The 10833-nt window shown below is 42.2% G+C and overlaps 1 non-coding gene across 1 annotated transcript; it reads right to left on the bottom strand.

The window, feature by feature from the left end:
* Positions 1–2384: 2384 nt before the first annotated feature.
* On the bottom strand, positions 2385–2456 carry trnah-gug (transfer RNA histidin (anticodon GUG)). Its single transcript has one exon. It is a non-coding gene; the product is annotated as a tRNA-His (tRNA).
* Between the last annotated feature and the right edge of the window lie 8377 nt (positions 2457–10833).

The raw sequence follows: 10833 nt of genomic DNA, 5'->3' as shown, positions 1-10833 counted from the left end.
AATCGCAATTTTAACTCTCTAATGCACTCAACTAAGCACTCCAGTGCAGACAAGCAGGACTGAAAAATCCTGTTTTATGCTTCCTGATTCAAGCTTCTGAAAACCACTTTAGGCAAGTTATCCAATTAGTTAGCTGCCGCTCCAAGGAGAGCCGGCAAGCCCCTGGTAAAAAGCTGGATAAAACTGAACTTCTCCCAACACAAAGAGCAACTTTTAATTCATTACTAAATTAAAGAAAAAACTAGCCATTATATAGAAATTAACCTTAAAATTAACTAACTCCTAAATTTAAGCGTTAAAACTCGCTCACTCACTAAACTCCAACTTTAGGGCTGTAAAGCACCCAGAGCACTGCTCCAGTACAAACCAAATTCGATTCTTTCTAAGTCTTGGCGAAGATTGAAGGGTGAACTGATCGAAGAGTTTAAAATGATAAAGGGCTTTGACAGGGTCGATACAAACAATTTCTTCGTGTAGGCGAATCTATAACTGACACCTGATCTGCTCAGTGTTTCCAGTACCTTCTGTTCTTAATGTTCTGCTTTCACGTGAGGAGCTTTTCTGACAACACACGACTTGCCTCAAGGCCAAATTTAATTTCTTGATCTCTTCTCACACATAAGACTCCTCTTAACATTTGCAATCTGCCGTTTCCCAAAGCAGGGTCATGCGCCGTTTTCATTGAAAAGTCGTTTTGTTTCGCACCAATATGCTCTTAATCGATCATTTTTCGCCAGCAGTGGTCTAAAATTTATTTTTAGATCCGTTTCAATCACATAGTCAAACAAATAAAATGAGTTTGGAACACTTCCGTCGTTGCACACCTTCCCACCATCCACACAGCTAACCTACCAACTGCTTAGAGGCAGGCGACAACTATGATGTAAACACAATCCTGCTCCTCAGTATTATGACGCGGCAGATGATGTGTGCCAAGCGGATCCACGAGGGAAACTTGATCACGTTGTCACAACGGTTTTGCAATTAGTAATTATTTCGAGATGCGTGCCCTGAATTCAGAAGTAATACATCCACCAAGACATTTGGGATTTTTTAAATTTAAAATTAAAATATTAATTAATAAGTGGAAGGTTTCAAACACTTGCACAGAACTAACAATTACCATTATAATTACTCCTAAATCCGTAATTAACCTGGCTCCCAGTTACACTCCCTTTAAGCAACAGTCCAAAAATAGATAGTTAGATTTGAAACAGATCAAACAAATTAACACAACACCCTGGACATTGCATTTCAAAGGTGGCTCGTCCCAGCTTCGGTTTCTGTAGACAGCAGGTTTATGCGCAAATGCTGGAGGCCCCTTGGAGGCGACTTCATTCACTTCTGTTAGGCATTAGAATGCCTTCCCCTGACACCAAGCCTCATTCTCCTTTATACACGTTTCTCCGTTTAAAATGTGTAAATTCCATTGTTTCCTTCGGCCTTTGAAACTGTACATTTTTTAAATATAAAGCACTTCATGCTGCTACTGTTTTGATTAATTTCTTTGAAATTCAAATACCCTTTCGTCTATATAAAAATGCAAATTCCCTTTGCACCTTACCTGCTAAAACCCCAACCATATTAGCTCATTAGCATATAAAAGACACTTCTACACGTGACCTCTTTTGATAACTTCAACTTGCAATCTGTTTTGCTACAAAATGTAATTAAATCACACAGACAGAACAACACAAACCCCCATAAACCTACTTTACAATAAACCAGAAAAATATTTTGAAACTTATTATACTCTCATCAAACTCAGTTAGCATTTTAAAAAAGCAAAATTCTGCGAGTTCTGGAAATTCGAAAAAAAAAGCAGAAAGAGCTTGGAAAAGTTAGACTGTGAAAGGCAACTCTGCTTCTGACTCCACAGCTGCTGCCAGAACTGATGCCTTTTTTTAATTAACGCTATCTTCGTTTACTTCAAACACTGAATGTGTCACGGGATTTGCAAGAAAATTTTGCGAACATTCGGTGCGCGGATTTTCTAATTGACATCCTGCTTACTGAGAGATTGGCTTTCAAAGCACAGATGCACCATTGGTGCGAATGAGCATATGTACCGGCAGGAACAGCGATGCTCATTAAACAAACTCGATGTTGAAAGTGTGAAATAAAGCTTTACATGACGCAATGCCACAGTAAAATCACAATGAAATGGCAGAATTCCCTGATTCAAGGAGATCACTGATTGCGGAAGGGAGAAAAATCTGGGAAGTAAGGGGTTTTGAATTCTGGCGCAATAAACACAGGTATGCGGGGGGGTGGTGTTAGGTTTGAAAGGATGAATTGTGTCTTGCCATTAAAAATTCTTCTTTACACAAATGAATTTTCAGTTGCGTTCTTTTAGCTGAACCAGGGAAAATGAAAGCCACCACTGCCGTGACTCGGATTCGAACCGAGGTTGCTGCGGCCACAACGCAGAGTACTAACCACTATACGATCACGGCGCCAAACACCGGTGGTTGCATTATTCTCTTGCAGTGGAGAAGTACTGCACGCTCACCGCCGAGCCGCTTTAAAGCAGCGCTCTCGGTCGCTCGGCCAGGCTTTCACTGAAGGGTGATTTGAACTTCCAAGCTTCCGATCTTTCTTGATCATTGCCCGCCAAATTCCAGGCATTGCATTGAATGGAGTGAAATAAAACCTTTCCCCAAACATTTGACTTCGTGGCGTTTGGCAATTTGCATTTGATAGACCCTTAAGTTATTAATACAGCTGTTCAAAGTCTGTGGGTCAGATTCAGAGAGGATTTTCCTAAAGGAAATGGTCAGATGTTCTCCAGCTTCATACATACAAAAGAAAAATACTGCACATGCTGGAAATCAGAGATAAAAGCAGAAGAATTTTCAGGTGCACAGGAGGTCCAGCAGAAGTTTTCGAAAGGGAAACTGATATAATGCTCCTGATCTATGTATATCTCAGAGAACCCAGTTTTCTGCAGCCACAACACAAAACATTACTTTGCGAGTTATCAGCGTAGGACTTGTCCCTGATCTGAAAAAAAAAACACCCTCCATACCAGATTGAAGACTGCTGGGGTTGACAAAAAAGCTAACCGACTTCAACAGATTTACTAATTCCAGAGCTCTCCTTTCGTTCTGCTGTAACATCATTTTGGCAAATGGATATCAGGATCCGAGAATTTGCTGGTGTTTGTGCGAGTCTGTTCCCCATTGGTGTTATGTGCTTACTGATTTGCGGAAATAACTTTACAAAACAGTTTAGTCTATTAAACACGGAATAATATGTAAAACGGAAAAAAAAAACGTTTTGCAACCGCCTTTAATACCCCGGGAACCCTTTCGTTCCAGACTGACTGCAATGCTAAAATGATAAGCAATTCATTCTAAAGAAAACTTAATTATTTTGGAAGGTGATTTCTTCTCAATCGTTCCTATGTTGCAGCCAGTATTTTTGAAAAGTGCACAGCATTGAACATGTATGTTTTTTTCGCGGCGTTTGGACGTCTAGCTTAACATCGGTTGCTTCGCCAACATTTTCACAGATCAAAGTGAGGATTGTTGCACACTGCCACCCTAATCCGGGACACCCTGGTCCACTCCTCCATCACCCCCTACTCCTCAACCCCCACTTATGGCACCTCCCCATGCCCACGCAGAAGATGCAACACCTGCCCCTTCACTTCCTCTCTCCTCACCGTCCAAGGGCCCAAACACTCCTTTCAAGTGAAGCAGCATTTCACTTGCATTTCCCCTAACTTAGTCTACTGCATTCGTTGCTCCCAATGCGGTCTCCTCTACATTGGAGAGACCAAACGCAAACTGGGCGACCGTTTTGCGGAACACCTGCGGTCTGTCCGCAAGAAAGACCCAAACCTCCCTGTCGCTTGCCATTTTAACACTCCACCCTGTTCTCTTGCCCACATGTCTGTCCTTGGCTTGCTGCATTGTTCCAGTGAAGCCCAACGCAAACTGGAGGAACAGCACCTCATCTTCCGACTAGGCACTTTACAGCCTTCCGGGCTGAATATTGAATTCAACAACTTTAGATCTTAAACTCACCCTCCCCCCATCCCCACCCCGTTTCTTCCACCGCCCCCACTTTTTTTTCAATAATTTATATAGATTCTTCTTTTCCCACCTATTTCCATTATTTTTAAATCTAAAACTAAAACCTTGTTAGTCTTTCCACCCCACCCCCACTAGAGCTGTACTTTGAATATCCTGTCCTCCATTCTTAATTAGCACTTTTCTCAGACAAATATCACCACCTTCAACACCTCTTTGACCCTTTTGTCTGTGACATCTTTTGATTATTTGCTCATCTCCACAATCACCACACCCTCAACGTCTCTCCCCCCACCCCCCCCCACCTTAAACCAGTTTATATTTCTCCCTTCTTCTAACTATGCTTCAGTTCTGCCGAAGTGCCATGAAGGCTCGAAACGTTAACTGATTTCTTCTCCGCCGATGCTGCCAGACCTGCTGAGTTTTTCCAGGTAATTCTGTTTTTGTTTTGGATTTCCAGCATCCGCAGTAGCTTTTAGCTTTTTGTCTTTATCACCCTAATCCAGTTCTTCCTCACTGAATGAAAGGAACTGTGCCCATGTCGCAATGATACAACCTGAAACTTGTATACAAAGCAGCGCAGTGCCCGACTCTGGTGGCGCATTCGGTTAGCGACTGCCAAGTGAATGGCAGCACTAAATGTGTCAGTTTTAGCCTCACCGGGAGCAACTTTCTTGACTGGGGGAAACATGCTTATTGTGTCACCAGGTTTGTCAGTAGCTGTGGAAAAGTGCGAGGTGCAATTTGGAGCGAAAATAATACGTAATTGAACAGGAACATTTTCTGTGGATTGGAACCAACCTATCCAGAGCCAACGTCTCCAATACCAACTGCAAGTACTGAGCAGATGAAACAGCTTCTGTGAGGACAGAAACAAGGGTAACGTTTTAGGTAAAATGCTGCGGATGCTGCAAGTGTGAAGTATAAACTGAAAATACCAGGAATGCTCAGCAGCTCTGGCAGCATCTGTGAAGAGAGAAATAGAGTTAACTTTTGAATCCGTATGAACCTTCTTAAGAGCTGAGGAGAGGTAGAAATGCAATGGGTTTCATGCTGTTGAAATGTGGCGGGGGGGTGTGTGACGATGCGGGTTGGGTTTGGGGAGAGGGACGGAGCCGGTAGAGCAAAGTAGAAGTCTGAAGTAAAAGCAGAAAAGTGTTGGGGAAACTTAGACTGGCAAAATTAACTCTGTGTTTATTGCCACATATGCTGCCTGACTGTTTTTTTCCCCCCAACAATTTCTCTTTTTACTTGCGACACTGACTGTATGACGAGGTTCGCAAGAAAATTTCGCGAGTAATTGGTTCGGACTTTTCCGATTACAACCCTGCTTAGATAGTGCTTGGTTGTGTGGAGTCCCACAGATGTTTATGTAGCCATTGCTTTCAAAGCACAGATGTACCATTACTATGAATGTGGCAGCTACCGCCAGGGACAGCGATGGTAGCAAAATAAACTCATCGGTGCAAGTGTGAAAGTGAGTGTCAAATAAAATAATGCCGCAGTGAAGTGGGAATTAAACGGAAGGAGTGAAAACAAGCAGAGCAGTGATTGCGGAATAGAGAACAAAATCAAGGAGACGAGCCATCACACACAGATATGCAAGGGTGCTAGATTTGGATGGATTTAGTGTGCTTTGATATCAAAAACACTTCTACATAGAAATGATTCTTCAATTGCCTTCTTTTAGCAGAAATCGGAGAGCAAATCAACCCCTGTTGTGAATCGGTTTCGATTATACGTTGCTGCGGTTCTTATGCCAATTACTGACCACCATGGGACCACGACAACGCACGTGAGTGACTGCTTCGCTGTTTTTCTGCAGGCAAGAAGTGGGCGCTCATAACCGAGCAGCATTTAAATTTCTTCGAAGACAGCTCCTGCGGAGTCTCCCCCACAAAAACTGGACTATGAATCCAACACAACATGCTTTGAATGCTGTCATGTGTCGCTATTTCCAGCTCTGAAGCTGATGACTGCTGGCTGAAAACTGTCTTTTTTGCTCATTCTCCACTGAGTACAAGGTTGCGCCATAAAAGGAGAAAGTGCAATTCGTTTCAAGCCTCCATTCAATCAACGAATTAGGGATTGAATGTCAGGGGGAGAGCAATACGCAGAAAATTACGTGATTACTCACTTCCTAAATCCCAAATGCCTGTCTGTCATCTACAAGACACGAGTCAGAAGAACAAATCAAGGACAAAGTAACGTATTTGATCAGCACTCCATGAAATACGTAAAATTTCATTCTACCCACCACCGTCGCTAAGTGTATACTATCTACAAGATGCACTGCAGCAAATCGGCAATGTGTGGGAATTCCAGGAGCAGCAAGGACATGACAGAACTTAATCTGGAGCAGTGAAAGCCCTCTAAACTCAGGGACAAGGTCATAGAAGGCCCAGAGGGAAAGCAACACAGCGCCCACTCTGATGCTGCTTTGCTTCTCCCTTAGTGCCCATCACTGCCTGCACCGTCTGTACACGGAAATGCAAGTTGCATCAATACCATGCTGCAGAGAGGTGCTGTAGAATGAGATCACTATGCATGAGACTGAAGTATCTCGTTGAATTCAAGCATTAGGTTCAACAATTCCTGGAAACTAATCGAGGATATAATAAAAAGGGCAAGTGTGTTTAAAATAAAGAAGTTCCTTGGAGATTCTCCAAGGGAAGGTACATTTCACCTTGAACCCCCCCTCCCCCCAACCCCACCAGCCCCCTCCACCCCCCCGCCCACCCCAAAAAAAAAGAAAAACGAAATCAACTAGCGATCGGAAATAAACAGTTTTGAAAAACATTGAGGAATGAGTCACACAATTCATGGAATTGGAATCTTTCTCCACTTTGTCCACTCAAGAATTTAGATAAGCGACTTTCTCCAGTGACGTTAGTGTGATTATCGGATTTCGGAATATCAGGAGACAAAATTAAAAGTCAAAATGAACTTGATTTAATTCTGGATGTGTTTAACAACATGAATAACAACAAAGCCCAATCGTGTAGGCAATTGTGGATGTGCTGGTGTTTGCTGGATGGCTGAGAGAAATCCCTTCGCAGTCCGGGGGAAAGTGAATGGACGCTCCACAGTGTGAATTCGTTGGAGAGTCTTCACGATACATAAATGGGCAACGCTCTTTTACTTTGTGAACAATAAACAGACTGACGTTTTTGTTGTTGTTTTGCCCGATAAGGTTTAAATGTATTAGTTTTGGGAGAGTGTGAGATCCAGAGTCAATCGTTCCTTAATAATCGGGCCTAATTCCCGAATAACTGAAACCCAATTCAGACCTTTAACTTTTTGGCAACTGTGACCGTGCTTCAAGAGAAAGAAATCGTAAAAAGAAAATAGAGAAGATGAGCACCAGGAGGGAAGTTGTGTTGTCAGCAGTGCACTGGTGCACTAGCTTGGTCCCATGGACGAGAAGAACAACTGGCGGGCATGAGGGGTGACATGATAGTAAAACCACTTTTTCCACGTCAAGAACAAGTGCTCGAGTGAGGCTTGAATTCATAACTTCAGCAATTCACACACCTCCATGTTTTCACAAAAGTATCACACGCAAACCGACTGCGCCTCCAGAGCAGCACCGCCGAAATTGCGTCATTTGTACTCACATTTCAGGTTGTACCACCGGGACAGGGACACGAAGTACTTTTGATTGAGTGCGGAAAAACTGGAGCTACAAGTTACTGTGCAACAGTCGCTGCCTTTGTAGGCGAACAATCTGGTGAAGTAACCGATGTTAGACGAGATTTCTCGGAGAAAAATACTTTCAATATTGTGCACTTTACTAAAATATTATCTGCAGTATATGACAGGATAAATGAATCTCCTTCGAAAATATAAAGTTTATTTTTTATTGACGATGATTTGCTTACCATTTTAGTATTGCAATCAGTCTGGAGCAAGATTAAAAAAAACCCGTTGAGGGCTTATGATTGGCGATTGTAATGAACGTTTTTTTAAAAATTACGTAATTTTGAGTAATTCAAAGAATGAATTGCTTTACGAAGTTAATTCCCCGAAATATTCGCACAGAGCACCGATGGAGTAATGGATTGATACAGGCATCTGAGCATTCTCTGATTCTGACATATGAAGGCAAATTGACATGACAACGAGCCCGGAGAAGAAGCTCTAGCATTAGTAAATGAATAAAGGCTAGTTTTTTTTTACCAGCAGTATTCAATCTGAGAGCCCCGTTTTTTTTAGAGGGTGTTTTCCACTTTTTGTTCAGATCAGGGAGAATTCCTAAACTGATTCCAGGTAAATTAATGCTTTGTACCCTGGCTGCAGCAACCTCGGTTCTCAGGGAATGTCAGAGACATGAAACATTCAATCTGTTACTTTTCGAAAACTGATGCTAGAACTTCTGCGTACCTCCAATATTGTCTGTTCTAATTGCAGATTTCCAGCATGTGCAGTATTTTGCTTTTGTGTGTACGAAGCCGGAGGTTATTTGATGATTTTCTTTTGCATAATCGGACTTCGATTCAGACTTACTGACTTTGAGCAGCAACATTGAATAACATAAAGATCTCTCAAATACACTCTGCAAAGCGCCTTAAAGGTATATTTTTTGAAAAAAAATGTTTTTATTTGCTTCCTTCAATGCGAAGTCTTGAAGTTGGCAGGCAATGAACAGGAAAGCTAGACCTGTCTGCAATGCACTAGGAGAAAAACATGAAATACTGGACACACTGAGCAGCTCTGGAAGCCTCTATGGAAAGAACAACAATGACCTTTCAGTAGAACGTTTCATCAATGGGCCAGATTTTAAGTCGGCAGCCACCAGATTGAAATACGTGAGGTGTCCTTGGTCATTTGGCTGGCATTTGCTTCCGTGTGCCAAAACATGTTTGCGATGTAGTAATAGTGTGCATGCAATTTCATCAATCAATATCATCTAGCCGACTGACAATTTTGTACAACACATTTTCCTGATTGCGAATCGACCCCGAAGTGAGGCATTGCAAGCGAACCGAACACCAATAAACGCAGGGGAGGGGTGGGGGGATGTATCCTGTTCTGCCTCAGCCTTTCAATCTCTAATTCGTTGATGAAATGGAGTTTCGAAATTTATTGCACTTTTTCCTTTTAATGGGAAACCTTTGAGTCAGCAGAGAATGAGCAAGAAAGGCGGTTTTGAATGAGCAGTCATAGTTTCAAAGCTGGCCGTTGCGATATATGGCAACATATCAAAACACTCTTTGTTGTATTCAATTTGTAGCTCTCGCGGGGAAGGTTTCGCTGGCAAATCTTTCTTTTTTGGTTTTTTTGGTTCCTTCAGCAAAAATCCACGTTTCTTAAACAGTGTCTTTCAAGAAATTCCTCGTCATAGCAGAATTTCAGCTGTTTTACGTGACTGTGATCGTACATGGGTTACTGCTTTGCATTGTGTCTCCATCTTCAGGGAATATCATATGCTTGAAACATAAAATCTGTTTCAGTTTTCAAACCTGATAGATAACTGATAGATAAATCTAGACTCCGTGCAGCTCCAATATGTTCATTTTTATTTCAGATTTCCGACATCTGCAGTATTTTGCTATTGAGCGTGCGAAGCTGGAGTATATCTGACAATGTTCTGGGGCAAATTGCGGCTCCGATTCGGACCTGCAGACTTTGAACAGCCGTATGAAGAACACAAGTTTCTATGAAATACACACTTCGTTGCGTGGCAAAGTCAAATGCTTTGAAAAAGTTTTTCTTTCCTGCATTCACTGCAAAGCCATGGATTCGGCAGGCAATCAAAAGAAATTCCAGCTCTGTATGTAATATAGGCTAAAAAGAAAATGTGCTGGAAATACTGAGCAAGACTCGAAGATTCTGTGGAGTGAGGAAAATTACATTTCATCAGAGCGGTTCTGATTCGTTCAGGTGTTTCGTCAGCTGTCGCCAGCTTTGAAGCTGAACTTTTTCTTCTGTGACAGCCTGGCCGAGCGATCGAGAGCGCGGTTTTAAAGCTGCTCTGTTGTGAGGGTATTTTGCTGCGATGCAGCTAAGCAGCAGTGCACCCACGCATGAGGAGCGCTGTGGTGAGTACTTAGTGTTGTGGCCGCAGCAATTTCAACTCGAATCCAAATCACGGTGGCGATTGTTATTATATTCCGACTGCCGCTGGACGAAGTTAGCTACGTAAATATGTTTCAATCGGCTAAACACATAACTTCCTTGCAAATCCAGCCTCTCACATGTCGGTGTTTGATCCTCCAGAACTGAAACCCGGTTCTCCCCCTAGATTTTTCTGCCTTCCGAAATCGCTGATCCCCTTTCCTTTCGTCACATTTCATTGCCACTTGACTGGGCATTGCCTCATCTAACACTTACTTGCACAATGACAGCTCTGCGTTTGTTTTCTTTCCATCGCTGTTTCTGGCGGTACATGCCCGATTCTCACCCATGGTACATATACCATGAAGAGATATTAATACATTTAATGTGATTGGAAACTCTTTTTTCTAAATAGAGTTCTAGTGGGTTCTGTGTCTATGTGTGTGTCAGTGTGCGTCTTAATCGGATTAAAGCCAACTAGCCTGGGTGATTTGATGTATAGTGGTTTTGAGATGGCAACTGGATAAACAAAAGGTGGGTAGAAGGTAAAGTGTAAATTAGCATTTGTTAAAATAAACCATTCAATACTGCGGGTGAAATCTTACACTTAGCTAGAAGGCGCCAAGCAATATGTTTTTTTTTTCCAGCTAACTAATAAAATTGGTGGTTTGAAAGGATATTATTGTTAGAAGAGGTAAAGTTCAAAGCCTAGTGACACAATGGGAAATTTGGATTCAAA

This window comes from Cetorhinus maximus, chromosome 21, assembly GCF_964194155.1.
Source record: "Cetorhinus maximus chromosome 21, sCetMax3.hap1.1, whole genome shotgun sequence".
Lineage (NCBI taxonomy): Eukaryota > Metazoa > Chordata > Chondrichthyes > Lamniformes > Cetorhinidae > Cetorhinus > Cetorhinus maximus.
This window is presented reverse-complemented; position numbering and strand designations above follow the sequence as displayed.